This window comes from Dermacentor andersoni, chromosome 5 (assembly GCF_023375885.2).
Source record: "Dermacentor andersoni chromosome 5, qqDerAnde1_hic_scaffold, whole genome shotgun sequence".
NCBI lineage: Eukaryota > Metazoa > Arthropoda > Arachnida > Ixodida > Ixodidae > Dermacentor > Dermacentor andersoni.
Window position 1 is genome coordinate 76276503 of NC_092818.1, and position 20252 is coordinate 76296754.

Sequence of the window (20252 nt, forward strand, 5' to 3'; positions counted from 1 at the left end):
GAGGACGACGCAACGAGCTATGGAAAGAAGGATGATAGGTGTAACGTTAAGGGATAAGAAAAGAGCAGATTGGGTGAGGGAACAAACGCGAGTTAATGATATCTTAGTTGAAATCAAGAAAAAGAAATGAGCATGGGCAGGACACGTAATGAGGAGGGAAGATAACCGATGGTCATTAAGAGTTACGGAATGGATTCCAATGGAAGGGAAGCGTAGCAGAGGGCGGCAGAAAGTTAGGTGGGCGGACGAGATTACGAAGTTTGCAGGGACAACATGGCTACAATTAGTACATGACCGGGGTAGTTGGAGAAGTATGGGAGAGGCCTTTGCCCTGCAGTGGGCATAACCAGGCTGATGATGATGATGATGAAATATAACGTTGACTTGGAACTATATGATCTTCATGACCAGAGAGGTGGTTGGAGTCGATGGCGATGGAAATTGACTTTGCGGAAGGTTGTTTCTACAGGGCCCTGGGGGGGGGGGGAGGCGCGGGGGGGATTTTTACAGGGCCCTGGGCCAGATGTTTCAAGTCAACAAGTGACCGTTACCTTCAAATAACAGCGTTTACTTTGACGGCAATGATATCTCTATGTAAAAAATTCCCTCCGCGTATATGTTGACTATCTTTTGGTTACGTCAAAGCACACTACAACAAGAACCTGCTTCAGGAGTCTCGGTTCTTCTGCTTGCATGGGGCAGAGACGTTTACGCTATGCCCGGCTATACGCGCTCTGTTGCCGCGTGAATGGAAACATTTAGAACAGGTTTCTCGCATGCTTTTTTTGCTTATATCGTGTTGGCGCAGCCACGCCAAGCCACGTGTCTTATTGGGTACCCCTTTCAGCCGGTAACCACATGGAACACGTATAGGTGGTGATTACGGGGTAGTCATGGTGCCGAGCGGCGTTACGATGTCGGGCGACGCCTCGCAGTGAACACGTCGAAAACACGCCCTATACGTGGCCGCCCCTTTCGTTCCGGGTCCTGCTATATTGCGTCAGGATTCGACGCACTTATAGCAGCGATGAAATCTTAGTTTCACAGGGCACGCAAGGGTCGACTGCTATGTACATGGCCTATACCTCATGACAGATCGACGATGTAAGTGGGCGGGTTGAAGCGGGTGTATACCCGGTGCAACAGGACGGGTGCACGATTTCATAGCTTTTGTTGCGCATGAGAAAGCTTAGTGTTCTTTATACACTTTCTCTTTCGGGGTCGCTGACTAGAAAAAAATGACATATTCAGTCGCATTATCTTACTTTCCAAGAAAAAGACCTGCTATACCAACGCCAACTAACGTTGCGAAGATCTCTCTATGGCTACCCTCCGGGAAAAATCGTGGCGGCGAACAGAAAAGGCCTTGCGGCGAAGCTAACTTTCTCGCGAATGCTCTGTAGCTCTCAGCCTAATGTAGGTATCTTGGGGAAAAAAATCATACTAAAATGGCCCCTAAGACGACTCTATCATTATACCGGGCTTCATTTACTTGTCATAATTAGTTCACAATGAAGTTGTAAACGTTATAGAATTTCAGTCTGCTGTCAATACACCCATCTACGGAGGGAGTATAGTTACATAAAACAGCTGTAACTCTTGCTTTATCAAAACTTTCCCGAAAAAAATTATATGAAAATTAGCCGCTAAAACGACTCTAACATTACGGCGAGTTTCATTTACTTTAAGTAATTACGTAGGTCACAGTGAAGTTGTAAATATCCTGGAATTCCCGTCTGCTGTCAATGCGTGGGCTTCCATACGGGAAGGAAACGGACCGCCCCGGGGTGTTTGTCCGTCAGAATAAAACTGTAGTCCTTCCAAGTTTCATTCAGCTAATTAGCTAGGAAGCATGCTCAATCGCAAATTACAAACAAACGTGTTTTGTTTCGTGCACTACTTTGGGACTGCGCCCTGCTTAAAGCACATCGTCGCTCGCGTCGAGGCTCGGTTTAACGGCCACCTGCGTCTATCTAAACTGGGCTCCGTGGCAGCTGCGTCGACAACACCTGCATCTTTAGAGCGGCGTCGTAAAAGCCCTTCGGCGGTAGCTATGCGTGTGTATGAAGTATTGCGTGACGTAGTGCGCGCCTGTTAAGGCGACCAAGGGCAATTCTGGTACCATTTCGCTCCACCGCTCGCTATGGGAAGGCCACGCTTGATTCGTACGCCTGAAGAGCAGCGTCTCTACGATGAGCGACGTCGAGAGCAGCGACGGCAGGCGGACCGTCGACGTCGTGCCAACCTGGCGGCCCTAGAAGCAGAGCGTGCCCGCAAAGCGTCACGTAAGCGACGAGCAAGAACCAGTGGCGCCGCGAACGCAGCCAGTGGACTCAGTGGCTCGACTTAGGCACGGTGCCGGGATTCGACGACGCAAACGCTGCGTTCTGTCGAGAAAGGTTCCACAAATACTTTCTCGATCACAACTTCGGATCAAGCTGTCGAGCAGAGAGAGAGAGAGAATACAGAGAAAGGCAGGGAGGTTAACCAGAGGTAGTTCTACCCTGAGCGGGGGGAAGGGCTAAGGGGGATAAAAAGAGAAAGAGAGTGGAAGGGGGAGATAGAGAGAAAGCGACACGAGTACTAACAAAGCGCGTACACGCGGTAGGGGGCGGCGTTCTTAATGTCTATCGTTAACCCTGTAGACCGCAGGAACCTTAATAACGCGAGTAAGGCCTTCAACGCGGATGTTCTTTCAGAGCACTGACCTGAAGCTTTCAGTTCTGACAGTGGACGATTGTCCAGTCCAACTGGTCCAGTGCTCTGCACATCACTTGTGTCCGGGCACTATATCGCGGTCAGACACAGATAATGTGTGCGAGCCTCTCTTCGCTGTTGCATGTGTCGCATGTAGGGCTGTTGGCCCTTCCAATAACGAAAGCATATGAGTTCGTAAAGGCAACGCCTAGCCACGGACGGTACGCGGCATGGTCTGTTCACGTCATGGTAACCCAGGCGGGAGGTGCATCCGTATGTCCGGAGACAATAAATGCAAACGACACATGGTGAAAACGTTCGAGTCCCACAGAGGCAAAGTACAATCACGGGACATCAATCGCAGCCCAGCCGCAGCGTCTGTTCGCGAAAGCGGAATGAAGCTGTCGAGTATGTGATCAATTGTGGTAATGGGGAGGCCGCGTTTACGGGGGCATATGAGCCATCGCTTAAGGGGATGTAATCCATTCATTGTCTTACGTGACAGACACATTTAATAGCAGAGGTGATGTACCAACGTGTTTGCGTACCTATTTTGACGATGACCACCGATCAGGACAATAAATGTGTTCGTACCTTTTTTCAAAATTCTGCGTCACCTCTGTGTGGTGCACTAAACAGGTTCGCCGGACATCCACCTTCATAGAGTAAAACGGCTCATGGTTGTTTCATTTTTAATTTTTTTCAAACCTTTTCATGGTGTTCGTTGGTATTTGGCAATGTGGCACTTTTGGCTGCGCGGTCGTCGTGATGGTGCAATTGTACACTTCCTGTGTTTTTCCGTTCGCCACGCACTGCTGACTCAACTGAGAGGTTGCGCGTCCGTCGCTCTGCCCTCCACATTCAACAGGGCAGTTGCAGCCTGGGCTGCTCGGTCGCGGGACGACCTTATGTGCCATCTGTCGGTGCAGCTTCGTGACCACTTGCAAAGTCATAGCTGCGTGACAAAGCTCGCTTTCATAAAGTTCAGTATGTTATTTCGGTTGGTGTCAGTGAGAAATTAAGGGCCAAAGTATCGTGACAAACAGGCACGGGGACGCTGAGGTCCCGGGAACGTACATGTTGGAGGACGCCGCCACAGGCGATGCGCTGCCGCCTGTGCGGGGCGGCTTCTGCACGCCGCCTTGGCCAAAGGGGAGAGACCTCGAAGGCAGGGCGCTGACAGGGTGAACCGTCCATCCGTCCTGCCCTCCTCCAAATCTATCAGGGGAGCAGCGCAGCGTTGGAAGAGAGCTCGGTCGTCGGCGTCGCGCGCGCACAGACGCACGCACACAGCCAAAGGCATCTCCAGCAGCCACCCTTCTTTCTCTTATCATTGCCACCCTTCGTTCCATCTCGGCAAGACCCCCGGAGGCGCGCGGCGATTGGCCGCCGTCGCGTCACGTGGCTGGACGCTTCCGCGGGCGCGGCGTTTACTCCCTGCAAGCCGCCCTCGCCGCAGCGCAAGCGCTCCTTCCGAGGGAGTGGGGGGAGGGGGGGGGGGGGCAAGCTCCGCCAATGCTGGCCGGGCTGCGCCGGCGCCGCCGAATTCGATTATTAGAGCGCCGCTGCTGCCGCCACGCCACGGCCCCCGGTGACGACGTGCACGCTCGCAGGGCGCGATAGAACGAGCGCGTCAGCGAGCGAGCGAAGGAGGCCGTTGGGCGAGGAAAGAGGTCCGGTCCTTTCCTCGCGGCGTTGCCTGAGCCGCCGGCAGCAGCAGTCGCAGAAGCGGCATGGCCTGGCGCGGCGCGGCGCGTCTCCTCCGCACCGGCGTCGACGGCGGCACACCAGCAGCAGCGACTGGCGGCGTAGCGCCGGAAACGTCGACGACCGCGCCGCATGCTCTTCGGGAGACGCGTCGCTGGAATCGGCCCCTTCTTGGATTACAATGTTGTCCTGACGTCGCTGCAGTGCGTCCTTTCGTCGTAGTCAGCCTCCTTCTCCGCCCTGTCACTGTCGTCACGGTAGGTGGTCCTATCAACCCCCGCGCGCGCCGCGCACACCTCCCTCTGCAGCTTCCGCGGCCTTCGTAAATAGCGTACGCCACGCGAACGCGCGCGCGCGCGCGCCCGTACGCGCTTGGTTCCGGCTCGCCACCTATTCTGTTCCGCCTTTATGCTGTTGCTCTTCTTTCATGGCGCACGCTGGTCCCGTCGAGCGGGATATTTGTGGGCGTCGCGCGGAGGACGGTTGCGCTCTACACCGGAACGGTCTCACGCTGCAAGGGCCGCATTTGTCCCGCTGCCGCAGCGCACGTTCACTAACTGCACTAATGACGTTGTGTTTTCGTACCAGGCTAGTTCTATAACAAGACTGTGGTTTTATCGCTATTGCCGTACAGACCGCTCCGCTCACTTAAATGTAGTACGCTTCAACATTCACGTTCTCGGCCTTTCCTTCTCCATAATTTGTTCGTTCTTTCCCTATTTTGGCTGCTTGCCATGAGTTTTATATAAAATGTTCTTTAGGGAATCACCTATACTTTTCGTTTCCCTTTTTGCTTCTGTTCGCTTCAGACCGTTAACTTCCGTGTCATCCGCTCACACACTCGATTTTCTTCACTGTGATTACCAAATTCATCCTCACCACGCCTGTGTTTCTGACAACAGCTACAGCGACTTATTTTAACAACAAGCTAGCAAGCTGGGTCAGTTGGTACATCACTGAAGGTGAAAAAACACAGTGAAAAGCACTTACTTTAATTTATCAAGCCTATTTTAACATTAATTTGCCCTTTGTAGTCTGTAACCATTGTCCACTGGGAGAAAATCATTTTCGCTTTCGCGGTGACCTTTCTTTCTTTGATGGCTGCTGCATCTTTCCGGTAACTGATTTCACAGAAGTTTCTTTTGTGGGAGGTATAACAAGAAGGGAACGGCAACCGGACAGTACGATACCAAGAACTCACCGCTACGCAACCACAGAGGAATGTACATACAGCAAGACGAACATATATCCTGTGAGGGAAAGACAAGCCTCTCCATTCCGTATTCCCCCCTCCCCTTTGTGCCTGCCTAAATGTGTTCCTTGCAGACTCATAGTTCGACATCAGGCACTGCTGGCTTCATAGCGATCTTCATAGCAGCTCTTATTAAAGGCCAAGAGCGTACAAATTTCTCATCGATCGTGAGAGTATAGGAAGTCGGATGACAGCAGCTTGGACGCTAGTATATTGCAAATAAATTCAGGGTAGTAAGTATCTGGTATTTGCCCAACTAAATATGGAAAAGACAGCGCAAATGCCACAGACAACAATTACTCGTTACTTTCGGTTTCCCGTCTGAGCTCGCAACGTATGTTCGCTCAATGTATTGCGCATATTACGCGCCCATTCTGAGCCTATAACTCTCCCTCGTTGTTGGGACCACGTTGAAAAAGAACGCGTTTGAAAGCAAAACTGTAGTGATCCGAAACCATACTGACCTTATATGGAGTCTCCTCCTTTACCGTAGCTGAAAACATGCATACACAGTCCGCATTCCTTTTCATTTCTTAATTACACGGTCGTAAATAACACAATGTCACATCACTGGCCGTGATGCTGCAGGCATTAATTACGCGGTCTCGCCTCCAGTATATGTGTCGAGCAGTTAATATTGCCACGCTTATCGGTGTATGTGTTGGATAGCTGAGTTCACATCTATTCGCGACTGATAGGGGTCAATTCCTGAAGCTACGCTCTACGGCTAAGCTCTATGGGGAAAGCTACAGAGATATGCATACTGTAAAATATCATATTCATTTAAGTTTCTGTCTTCTTGGACGTTTCACCAGTGGGCAAACTTATATGATAAAGTTGAAATCGGAATGATTACTAGAAAGCTTTTCGGGCACCGGGAACTGCATGCAAGTCAAGTCGTTGATTTGAAGCTGCGTCATGTCCTGGAACTAGCAGGATTGTGACGGACACGACTTACTGAACACGCACTCACTCGAAAAAAAAAAAAACAATGGAAAAGGGCAATGACTTCGAGCTTGAATTTTCAAATCAAAAGGAAAGCTAAAGCGTCGCATGCTCCCTAAAGCGACTGGCGATTCATCAGACTAATGATATCGTAGCTGATTAGTAACGTAGTTCTATACCATCATGTCTACACCGCAGTGTTGTGATCATATACCCTAAATTGGTGTGAAAGTTGATTATTTTGTTCAGGCCCGCTTGATTTTAATGCTCTGGTTTGTTATTTCTCTCAGATAGCTTTGTCCCCCACAGCGTCCCCCGCATTGTTTGACACTGCCCTTGACGGTGTTCGGCAGAGTCAGCGAGCAATCATTCTTGTACGTGTTGCGAGAAATTTGCAAATTATAAAAATTCCAGTAAGTGTGTGTCCCGATGTGCAATTTGTTTTGCACTTTAAGTATTGTTGCGTTAAAATACCGGAAAACACTAACATTGCTGTTTGACTAATGTAACGAAGATTAGACGGTGTTTTAAACCAATCTAACAGCCCCTCTTTCTTGTGATTCGTTGCCTCCGGCTGAAAACAACGAACGTTCTTCTAATCAATATCTATCTGTAGAGGTATTAAAAAAAATCACAGGAAAAAAACGCTGTGACAGGGACAGTTATGGCAAGTTTGCGGACACAGCAGAGTATTCAGTTTTATACATGGCAGTATACGCACAAAAACCACGACTCTTCGTTAATACAGGGTAACATAGTCAACGGGACGACGCAACGAGCTATGGAAAGAAGAATGATGGGTGTAACGTTAAGGGATAAGAAAAGAGCAGATTGGGTGAGGGAACAAACGCGAGTTAATGACATCTTATAGTTGAAATCAAGAAATAGAAATGGGCATGGGCAGGACATGTAATGAGGAGGGAAGATAACCGATGGTCATTAAGGGTTACGGCCTGGATTCCAAGGGAAGCGAAGCGTAGCCGGGGGCGGCAGAAAGTTAGGTGGGCGGATGAGATTAAGAAGTTTGCAGGGACGACATGGCCACAATTAGTACATGACCGGGGTTGTTGGAGAAGTATGGGAGAGGCCTTTGCCCTGCAGTGGGCGTAACCAGGCTGATGATGATGATGATGAACATAGTCAAGCGCACGATACGAATACATTCGTCGATACAACTTCAATTTCTACTACAGGCTGGCGAGAATATAAAAGACCCTGTCTCTTCGAGCCACCATTAACGAGGATGAAGCATCGAAAGCGATAGCGAGGTTTACCGTTGCCCTCGAGCATCTCGGACACGTGTTGCATCAACACACGGGGTAGACACATATATCGGCGCGACACAGCAAGCTGGGCAAATGCTGCTGCGCTGCAGGGCGGCGGCCAGACCTGCTACATGAGTTTATTCGCGGTTCCCCGGTGAAACGCTTCACATAGTGTTGGTGTTCGCCGATGGAGCGCAGCTTGAAGATTCCATTTAGGCCTTACAGCGCCGCCAAGTGGCAAAACGTCAGAGCTGTGGCCCCTGTTTTCCTCTACTCAATGACACCACTTGTAATCTATCTATCTATCTATCTATCTATCTATCTATCTATCTATCTATCTATCTATCTATCTATCTATCTATCTATCTATCTATCTATCTATCTATCTATCTATCTATCTATCTATCTATCTATCTATCTATCTATCTATCTATCTATCTATCTATCTATCTATCTATCTATCTATCTATCTATCTATCTATCTATCTATCTATCTATCTATCTATCTATCTATCTATCTATCTATCTATCTATCTATCTATCTATCTATCTATCTATCTATCTATCTATCTATCTATCTATCTATCTATCTATCTATCTATCTATCTATCTATCTATCTATCTATCTATCTATCTATCTATCTATCTATCTATCTATCTATCTATCTATCTATCTATCTATCTATCTATCTATCTATCTATCTATCTATCTATCTATCTATCTATCTATCTATCTATCTATCTATCTATCTATCTATCTATCTATCTATCTATCTATCTATCTATCTATCTATCTATCTATCTATCTATCTATCTATCTATCTATCTATCTATCTATCTATCTATCTATCTATCTATCTATCTATCTATCTATCTATCTATCTATCTATCTATCTATCTATCTATCTATCTATCTATCTATCTATCTATCTATCTATCTATCTATCTATCTATCTATCTATCTATCTATCTATCTATCTATCTATCTATCTATCTATCTATCTATCTATCTATCTATCTATCTATCTATCTATCTATCTATCTATCTATCTATCTATCTATCTATCTATCTATCTATCTATCTATCTATCTATCTATCTATCTATCTATCTATCTATCTATCTATCTATCTATCTATCTATCTATCTAATCTAGCAACTTCGGGCATATAGTTTATCTTTGAGGTTGATAATTTTAGGGCACCACTCGTCCCTCGATTTATATATATATACGCACGCACACACTGGAGAAGTATGGGAGAGGCCTTTGCACTGCAGTGGGCGTAACCAGGCTGATGATGTGTGTGTGTGTGTGTATATATATATATATATATATATATATATATATATATATATATATATATATATATATATATATATATATATTGGCCAAAGCCCTGCTGAAGAGAATATCGTAATTCAAGTGACGCATCTCTGGTCTACGCAACGTTTCCTCTCCCCTTCTCATTTTAAGAAACGCCAGTATAAAACTGTCAGCTACCATAAAATCTGATAGTAATACAATTGAGAAACGAGTTTCCTGGAAGTCGGAAAATATCTACCTTAATGCAGCGCAGTGAATATCCAAATGTAAATGCATTAAAGAAATAGTTCGAAACATTCGTGATTCCTCGAAATAGCGGCAACACCGGTGTGATATAGTACGCTTCTTATAATGTAATAGCGTAAGAAGGAAAGTGACGAAGGAAGGGCTGCGGCACTTAGCTTGCTCCCGATTGCGTCCGGTTCATCAAATAGCCAAAATTAAAAAGTCACAAAATCAATCAATCGCGACAAGTTTTAACGTGATACGTAGCCTTCGAACACGTGCTATAGCCAACTGAAGCTCTCGTATGACAGTGTCTTAACCCGGTGATATCTGCAACCTCCACTGCTGTGAGTACTAACTGTTCCTGGATACTTACTAGTTCTAGAAACATCAGAATATGTGTCCTTTTATTCGGTGTGGACAAATATACACTTCTTTCTGCTGGGATATAAGGGTGCAAGTCGCAGCTCTCCCACATGGCGTCGTGGACTCCCCACATTCTCAAAGCAAAGGGAGTGGTGGCAATTTCCTCTTGTGGGAGTAAGTGCTTTTTTACATCATTGACTCCATATTTGATAGCACTTGCACTCTCGGAAAGGAGTGCGTCTACACCATCTATGCGCAAGTGCGGGGAACACATGTGTACTCTCTAGAAAAGAAACTATAGAAAATGTAGTTAAGAGTGGAACAGTCATTTTATCCCATGCCCCCCCCCCCCCCCCCCTTCCCCGCAAAGGAGTGGATAGCACTGTGTGCAGAGCACACCGAGCTAAAACGCACTAGTTCAGCCCAACCTTCCTGCCTTTTCTTCAATAATCTCTCTCTCCTGTTGGCAGAAATCCTCTTTGTTGTTGGCTTGCACACGAAGCACAAGGCACCACTATACTCAAGGCTTCCGATACTCTATGCCTCCCGTGAAAAAAATTACCTCGCCAGATGCTGTCCAGGAGAAGAAAAATCTTGCGTTACGATCGATGCCTACACGCGATAAGAGTGTTTTGCCGGCTGCCGTCTGCAGCAAAGCGAAATATGGTTTGGAGTCCATACTGTCTCGCGGAACTAGAGCAGCGGTCATTCAATGCATCCACCTCGCGGCCACGCCCATGGGCCTAGGTGACTTGCGCAAGAGCGTGAACTGATTGCCGGCAGTAATGAGAGCTAGGGGGAAGCAGAGTCATACGCCTGAGAACCGCCTACTGTATGGTCCACTCTATACCAAATCATCTGGTAAATTGCCTTCATTATTCAGTACACCACAGGCACGTACAACGACGCGCTACTAGTCTTTTCTCTCCCTTCTTTATTTCTCTTCACCCATTTGTTCCCTCTTTCCCAGTGCAGGATAGCAACCCGGACCTACGTCTGCTTAACATCCCTGCCTTTCCTTGCATCTCTCTCTCTCTATCTATCTATAGTACATGCAACATCTCATGAAATAATAACATTTGTTCCTCTTTGGGACTTATAACTTTGAACAAATTTTCGTTCAATGTCCGTATGCATAGTTGCTTTCGCAAAATGGTACGAATGCTATTGATGGTAATTATCGTGATAACGTCTTGACCGTAAGAAGCTTCCACTGGCTGCAGTACCGCACTGGGTGCAGCATCGGGACCAGAGTATTGACGTGCTAAACGCATTGAACACAGTCTGCGAGCCCCCCAAACCAATGCACGAAATTGAACAAATTTCAACTAACTGCTCGCGTATTAGGTTTTTCATCGAGGAAAATCGCTGAAAAACTAAGGTCGGTCGCAAATCCAGCTACCAAACGAATGGAGGTTTAATCGAGCAACACGCGGAGTGAGAACTTGTCTATCGATTAAGGTACCTATGTACTATTTATTTCTTACCTGCCTCGGTATAGCTTGTACAAACGCTAGATATAATGTAAGTCACCAATTGCAACGCACTGTAAAATAATTTACGCCCTAAGAAGTGAAAAAGGGTGTAAATGTGTCTATAACTCACACCCTTAGGGTGTCCATTATATAAATAACACCCGAAGGGTGTGAGTTATAGACAAATTTACACCCTTTTCACTTCTTAGGGTGTAAATTATTTTACAGTGCGTGCCAAATGAAACAAATAAAAAATATGCGCACTTTGGACTTCGATACTATCAGTATACCGCCAGAAAATGCATTTTCCTGTATGTGCGCGCCGGTAACACTTCTGATGTCTTCGTTGTAAAGATCCTACGAAAACAGCGCTCAAATTTCGCTAGAACTTCGCCGAGCACCTTGTGCGCTCCCTGTTATATATGCTAAAAAATGTGCTGCCAGATTTTCGATAAAGAAAGCATTCATCAAACGTATCGAAGTATCGCAAGTATATGCATGACTGCTCTATACCTGTGCCGCAAGTAATTTAAATTTCCCTAACCTCCTACATCGTGTCCCACGAGAGACCGCGTTCATCGCGTGACCTTCGAAACAATCACCAGCGCTATACGGAAACAATATAGCCTCTAAATTTCTTTGAATTGTTATTTTGTCACAGTTCCTAAGGGCCGAAAGAGAGGCGCTTGAAATCTAATTTCCCGTTTCTTTCGTATCAAAGCTCCAAATATGCAGCATTTGCGAACCGCAGGAATCCTTCATATATTTTTCTGTATCAGCTAAACATTTTCTCCGAATATTTTTTTTTCTTTGTGGCAGTGAGCTAAAATGTACGCTTTCCATGGCGAGCAAAGTTTCACCGAGTCTAAAGCTCGGCTATATCAAATGGAAAGTCAGCCATAAGACGACGACAGTCGCCGAGGCTTCTCGTCGCAGCGGTCTCGAGCAACTTAGTCACACATCCCTGTCAGCGCAAGGAAACGCAAGAAGGGCTTGGCAAACAGAAGCTTCCCGACTCGTCTATACGGCCCTCCTCGAAGATGCGGCGGCATGCCCAGGCCGTTGGTCGTAGAGGACGCACATTCTGTGTTGAGTGCAATGCACTATACATATGTACACATATGCGCCCTCGCTTGTGTCTCTTGTGTCGGTTGCTCCCTCTCTATGCAAGAAAGAATCTCTCACGCCTTCTGACCCTGCCACCGAGGCGCCGACAGGCTTGACGCGCGCATATTCAGGGCCACCATAAAGAAGATTTACGCCCGCTCAATGGACGACGGGAGGGCCGGGTTTATGACCCAAGCCGGCAGCTATGCGCTTTGCGCTCGCGGCTCCGATGCCTCGATACATAGCGGGCCGCTCCAAGCACGTGTGTTTGTTTATGCCAGACGGGAAGGGCCGAATTAACGGTCGACCATGACCCTCTTTGCGTGTGCCGTAAGCTACGCGGAATGGCTTCGTGTAACTCGGCGGTGCCAGAGCCCCGACTGTGTGCACCTTGCACTTACGTAACCTATACAGCCGGCAGCATTGAAGGGACGCGTGAGAGTATAGACGACGTCGGAGGCACGACCAAACTAGGCTGTAGAACCTGTCTGTGTGCCCCCCTGTACCTTGTTCGCGACGTGAGAAATGAAGAAGTTGCTACTTCTCAGGCGTCAGGTCTCTTTAATGTAGACTCCTACGCCCATTCGACTCGAGTTGTTTGGAATATTATGCGTGGTTCACATTTCGGTGCCTCAACACTGCAGTCAGCTGTCCTTCCTTCCCCCCTTTCCCCCCGTTCATCCTCAGGCTGTAACTGCCAAGAAGGGAGATCTTGGACACTTGCGCTAAATATAACAGTTTCATCATCAATTTGATTTGATAGTCACACATGATAATGCCAACATTCTAGACCTAGTACTGTCTTCAAATCCTGAAACACTATCGTCTCTTACTTACTGTAACGAAATAAGTGACCACAAAGTAATTCATGGTACATTCACCTTATCCCCGACCCCGCGCCATACTCATAAAGAAACAATCCGCCCTTACGATAAAGGCAATTACCCGGCAATAAATAATGCATTAGAAGAATTCTACGAGGAATTCAAAACTACCTTTCAATACCAATCAGTTCAAGAAAATTCGTCTCTTTTTCAGGAAAATGTGGCACTCTTAACTGAAGAATACATACCAACATTATCGATTCAAGCTAACCGCCATAAACCATGGTTCACAAAAAAATCTTAAAACACCGGAGAATAAGAAAAAGCGCCTATTTCGACAAGCTAAGCAAAACCCGAACGATCACTCGTGGAACAAGTACTACGAAGCAGAACGCATTTATCTGTCAGCAATCCGCTGACGCAAATACACTTTCTTTCATTTCGACCTGGCTAACATGATAACTAAAAATCCAAAGAAATTTTGGCAAATCATCAACCCGCACTCTCTCCTTACCGAATGAGCAGGGTGAAATCTTATCAGACTCGGACATTGCTAACACATTTAATACAGCCTCTTCTTCAGTGTTCCCTAAAAAACCATGACACTCCTTTACCTATGTTTCTTGCGCCGTCTCTACCTACAATGCCGGCTATCACTTTCTCGATACATGGAATTTAAAATATAATAGATAATAATAAACTTTCGTCATCCGCAGGTCTCGACGAAATCAGATCCAAGTTTTTAAAAAAACACTAAGTTCATTTCTGCGGCATGCCTAACATTGTTATTTTCACAGTCATTGTCTTCTGGAAACCTCCCGAAAGAGCGGAACATGAGCAAGGTCGTTCCAGTCTACAAATTGGGCAATAAAAGTTTGCCTTTGAACTACCGCCCCATTTCGATCACATCGGTGGCTTGTAAGATCATGTAACATGTCATATACACCCATATAATTAACTTCCTTGATACTAACAATTTCTTTGACCAATCCCAGCACGGATTCCGCAAGGGACTAACTTGCGAAACACAATTGGCTATTTTTCTTCGCGATCTACGCTCAGATTTCAATATTAACATAAAACTGACGCAATTTTTCTTGACTTCGCAAAAGCATTCGACAAAGTAGCTCATCAACGACTGCTCCTAAAACATTCACGGTTAAACCTACGTCCTGCAGTTTTAACATGGATAGAACAATTCCTCACTAATCGCACGCAGTCGGCGTACGTCAATAACAATACTTCTGAGCCCCTACCCGTAAGGTCAGGCGTCCCTCAGGGCTCTGTACTAAGCCACCTTCTATTTTTAATATACATTAATGATCTACCATTACACGTGTCGTGCAAAATCTGCATGTACGCTGATGATTGTGTCATTTACCGCTCTGTTATTAACAATAATGATCAAATCGCCCTTCAGGAAGACATAAACAATATTCAAAATTGGTGTCAACGTTGGTTAATGGTCCTAAACCATACTAAATGTCAAGCAATGTCGTTCTCTCGCCGTTCTAACACCTTGGTATTTCAATACGAAATCACTAACGAATAAATTCAGTGTGTAAACAATTATAAGTACCTGGGTGTTACCGTCTCAAATGATCTGGACTGTTGTGTGCATGTGACTAACGTTCTCTCTTCAGCTAACAAATCACTTGGTTTCCTACGACGTCACTTAAGAACGCACCGCAGCATGTTAAACTATTAGCAAGACACTTATACGACCCAAACTAGAATGCGCATCAGCCATTTGGAGCCCTCGCCAGACTTTCCTCATTAGCGCCCTTGAGGCATTTCAGAATCGGGCCATCCGGTTCATTCACTCCGCTTTTTCATACGATGTCAGCGTAACTTCGTTAACAGCGGAATCTGGCGTACAAACCCTTTCCCACCGCCGTTTAATTGCCCGTTTATCATTATTTCACAAATTCTACCACGGCATACTCAATCGTGCGCCATATATCTTGCCACCATCACGCATATCCTATCGCATAGGACATTCCTTAAACGTAGCTTGTCCACACGCGCGTGATATCACCTTTGCATCTTCTTTTTTCCCTCGAGCAGCCAAAGACTGGAATGCCCTTGCGCACATCGTTTCCATACCCAACTCATCTGCCTTCATAGAAGAAATTGCCTCGCATTATGCCTTGTAACAATTTGATATTATTTGTTTCTCACATTCTTTGTAACCCACCCCTTAATACCCCGAAGAGGAGTCTTTAAGGAAATAAAGTGAAAGTGAACAAAAGTACATTGTTTCTGTTCTCAGATGGATGGAATGTTGGTATTTGCGGATTTATGTGTTTCGAGCACCAAATTAAACCTTATTGATGCCAACCGCGTTGAATCAAGCGCCCTTCCGTTGCAGAAAGCAGCACGAGCGCCACCGTTCGGCTTAGCTTGCTTAAGACGCGCCGGTGATATGTCTATACGAGATTCATTTGCAATTACTGTGCCAGAATTACAAGTCAAACAACAAATTACAACTCCAAAACACTGTCTCATCGAACAAAGCGACCACACGCGTCCATCACTTATCGATAAGAACAATGGCAGGATATGCGGGATTTGCCAACTGGCGCATGTCTTAACATGTCGATTCCTGACCGACTTCAGTCGATGTTCCAGCTGTTGTAGAAATGTGGAAATGCATCGCGCTTCTTCGCACTGTTAATACGAACGATGAGATCGAGAAGTGCCTAGCTTCGAAGGCGCTGTGCTGACGATTTGGCAGCATTCTAAAGATGTTTCGAGTATCGTCGATTTCAACAGGAACACTTACAGAGTGTCTGGGTAGACTATAGCTTGCGCCCGAACCGTTTATTGAGAAACCTACGGTAACTTTCTGTGTTTGTGTCACGTCGAAATCGTTTGGCGACAGCAGGTGCGAGTATATTGAATCGTGGAAGCGCATATGTCATCGGGTGTGCTTGTCCACTGAGGTGCCGCAGTCTGTGATGGCCTATTACCCACGCAATGCGTTAGGCGAATACCATAAGCAGTTACAGGTCTTGTTGGAAACATTCACCGTGAAGTGCCGCGCTAGGTGTAATTTAACGAAACACTTTTGTATAAAATGTTGAAGCCAGTCACGCTTGGATTGGCAAACAGGATGAATGGATGTGTTGGGCAGCAGACAACAAAACGAAAAATGCTCGGTGTGTGTGTGTGTGTGTGTGTGTGTGTGTGTGTGTGTGTGTGTGTGTGCGTGTGCGTGTGCGTGTGTGTGTTTAAATTTCTCTGCATATCGCGGTGTGCACGAGCGTTTTCCTCGTATTCTTGCATCTTTAGTGCAAAATAATTTTAGATGCCAGTGTAATTGTAGTGTCTACCGCAATTTGCCTGAAGGCCCACCGGATCAGTGAGGCGCGTCTGACGTCATAATCTGTCAGCGCAATCATCAAATTTTGTGTAGCCGAGTGACAAAGCAAACGACTCGTCAGAATACTTCGAGAGAGGTCTTTCTCTCCTTTAGTAAGGAAATGATACCGTAAATGTCTTTCCTATACACAAGAATTCCTTTCCCTGGAGGACCATTTTCATTCTATAGCAGTCGCGAGCAAAAAATTTGGAGACCACAGACGCCGTAAAAAAATAAAAATAAAGAGGAAAAAAATCATCTTGCAGCCTATAGACATGCAGGTTGACATCAACGTGTGTCTTTCCGGCTGATTAAATGCATTGAAACAATTCCACCTTGCACACCTGGGCGACAGGAAATTTAAGTTATTTTTTTTTTGTGCTGATTGCGCATGGTCTCTGGACTATTCCTCACGAATGTATAGTTCGTTTTCTTTTCATTTTTGTGGTTGCGTCGTACGTCCACAAAAGGTTTTGTGGGTCATACTGATTGACTGAAAAAAAAAAAACATACTATGTATATTCAGCGGGCAGCACTCTCTCCGCAGCCACAAACAACTGGAAAATGCCATTAATCAGTTTACAGAAAGTCGCACCTTCTGCAGCAGGTGTGGAGCTGGCGCCTCAATGCAGTTGTTTGTGACACGCTGTTCATCATCCGCTTTGTCTGTTGCAGGGCTATACCAATGACATTTATAAGGGTGGGTGATTATTTTATGAGTGTATGTGAGCTTTTTTTTGTTCTCGTGTCGTTGAATGCAGTTATTAATTAAAAGCTAGTGTACAAACGTGTGGTAGATGCCGTAGAATCAAGGGCGATGTCTCCTGAGTGCCGTGCTCAACTTAGTGCCCTGATTGAAATAGACCGATTTCACGAGGACCTTCACTACGCAAAGGCTACCTCAAGACATGCCGATAGGATTAGTTTTTAGCGGGCTGTAGGGAATACCGTAAGAGTCACGCTGTGTTTGTGTCATGACAAACTAAAGTAGCGTTAGAGCTCAGAAGGCGTGAATGTGAGAATAAAATTATTCTACAGTATGACGGGGGGTTGATATACTCAACCCTGAATTTCCCCTAAAAGTGACTGGAAGAAAAATCCACTATGGCATTGTCTTCTACAGTGATGTTTTATAGCAAGAGCCACTTGTACCGTTGTAATTGCAAGAGACAAAAACTCATTACGTTACTGGGGCGCGCACAAAGCCTTATTGTGTTATTATCCTTCGTGTTTCGCCCACCTTACACTCCGAAAGTTAACAATGTGCTATCTCACAAATCAGTGGCGTCAAGTGCTCCAGGAAAATATAAGTAATGATGATGACAAGTGAAAAAACACCGTACAAGGAGCATTTCACGGCTTATAAGATTACGAGACTAGTGTTTACGAGCCGCGTTACCAAAGCACTGCAAGATAGTGGTCATGTCATGGCGGTCTGCGGCGTACAATACGTTTTCTAATCGTCCGCTATCAGAACTCAAAGCTTTAGGTCACTGCTCCCAAAAAGCATCCGTGCTCAAGGCCTTACTCGCGTTATTAAAGGGACTCTAAATCAAAACAATAAATCAATTTAGACTGATAAACCATTGTTTGAGAACTGTGCAGGCGGTCATTTCAAAACAATATAGTTTGAATATTAGATGAGAAAAATGGCCAAATTATCAGTATTTGAATTTCGCGCCGCAACCCCGACGCCGTTACGTCAGTGTGGCGTCAGGGTTTCCGAGGTGTTTTCGTATTTGGGCCGCGTTGGCTCAGTAAAGGTTTCCCAAACTTGCCATGTTTATATTTTGTTCCTTTAGAACACAACGCAGTCAATCTGTACCGCTAAATAAGAAGGTAGGCCCCAGAAGACGCTATCAAAATCCATGACGTCACAGCGATCTAGTGCGGGAACTTCAAGGAGGCGTCGTCACCTCTATTTCGCTTTTGCGCTTTTTCTTGCTTACTAAGCGTCTTATCGTGGTAAGATTGGTGTTTTTGGTATTGTAGAAGGGTAATTAAATGATGCAGAGGAAATCATTTTTCTCTTTAGTGTCCCTTTAAGGTTCCTCCTGTCTACGGGGCTTCACGACATACACTGAGAACGCCGCCCCCTACCGCTATATAGTGTACGCTGTTCTTTCGTGCTCGTCTCTTTTTCTATCTCCCTCTTCCACTCTCTTTCTGGAACTACATCTGGTCAACCTCCCTGCCTTTCCCTGCATCCTTTCTATCTCTCTCGAGCGATTCAGAATGGCCTTAGACCTGCTATACCGTGCCCAAATGACCGCACCGGATACCGCCTTGCAGCTTCCCCGTAGCGTCGGCCCTTATTTAGCTAGCGCTCGCAACGCATATACCTGACGGCCTGCAGGTGTCCTCGTCTGTCATTAGCTCTGTTAGCACAGTAGCGGGAGCAGGACGTGTCCACCCGTTAGTGTAAGCTAGATTACCTGTGGGAAACGGTACGTCCTGCCAAGGTACTTAATGATTAAACATGTAATACCCGCTGCGATCTCTCAACAGCTGTGGCGTTCAGCTGCTGAATACGGAGTTGCGGGTTCGACTCCCGGCACAAAAGCGTTCGTGTACGTAGATGTATGCGCACGTTGAAGAAGTCGACGTTGCCCCACGTGGTTAAAACTAATCCGGAATGCTTAACTACTATTCTCCTATCATAACCCACATGTGCAGTTTCGGCGCTGTGAAGCCACTTCTGTGTTTCTTGAAAGCAACTGGCCTGTGTGAACGCCTTTGACTTGGTGATGGCCTCCGTGCGCATGCGCGAGCTCACCGCGCCTTTCCTTCCTTCCCCCTCTCTCTCGCATTCCTGTTCCTCTTTCCCTTCCCCTAGTTAGGGTAGCCAACCAAACGCATTTCTGGTTAACATCCCTGCGTTCTATATACCCGCCATGGTTGCTCAGTGGCTATGGTGTTAGGCTGCTGAGCACGAGGTCGCGGGATCGAATCCCGGCCACGGCGGCCGCATTTCGATGGGGGCGAAATGCGAAAACACCCGTGTACTTAGATTTAGGCGCACGTTAAAGAACCCCAGGTGGTCGAAATTTCCGGAGTCCTCCACTGCGGCGTGCCTCATAATCAGAAAGTGGTTCTGGCACGTAAAACCCCACAATTTTTTTTTTGGCGTTCTATATTTCATTCCTCCTCCTTCTCTTCTCCTTCGTGGAGCCGATCTTCACCAGAAGGCAGTGAAGGCGCTTTCGTATTTTGATGAAAACATCTTTGACTGCGTGGTGCTGTCAGCGTCCATTCACACATTCACACCGCGTTTTCTCTCTCTCTCTCTCTCTCTCTCTCTCACACACACACACACACACACACACACACACACACACACACACACACACACACACACACACACACACACACACACACACACACACACACACACACACACACACACACGCACACACGCACACACACACACACACACACACACACACACACGCACGCACGCACGCACGCACGCACGCACCGCCGCGGTGGCTTAGCGGCTATGGTGTTGCGCCGCTAAGCACGAGGTGGGAGAATCAGATCCCGGCCGCGGTGGCCGCATTTCGATGGGGGCGAAATGTGGCGATGGGGGCCCGTGTCTTGTGCATTGGGGGCACATTAAAGATCCCCTGGTGGTAAAAATTAATCCGGAGTCCCCCACCACGGCGTGGACCATAATCAAATCGTGGTTTTGGCACGTAAAAC

The 20252-nt window shown here is 46.5% G+C and overlaps 1 protein-coding gene across 3 annotated transcripts in view; it reads left to right on the forward strand.

The window, feature by feature from the left end:
- Positions 1–20252, forward strand: part of LOC126530794 (uncharacterized) — a 282495-nt gene that overhangs the window by 181569 nt on the left and 80674 nt on the right. Inside the window, exon 1 of one of the 3 annotated variants that reach the window (XM_050178079.2) lies at positions 4303–4661. The exons of the other annotated variants lie outside the window; for them this stretch is intronic. The gene's annotated coding sequence lies outside the window, so the exon portion shown is untranslated. Of the gene's footprint in view, positions 1–4302; positions 4662–20252 lie in introns of those variants that run through there. 3 annotated transcript variants of the gene reach the window in all.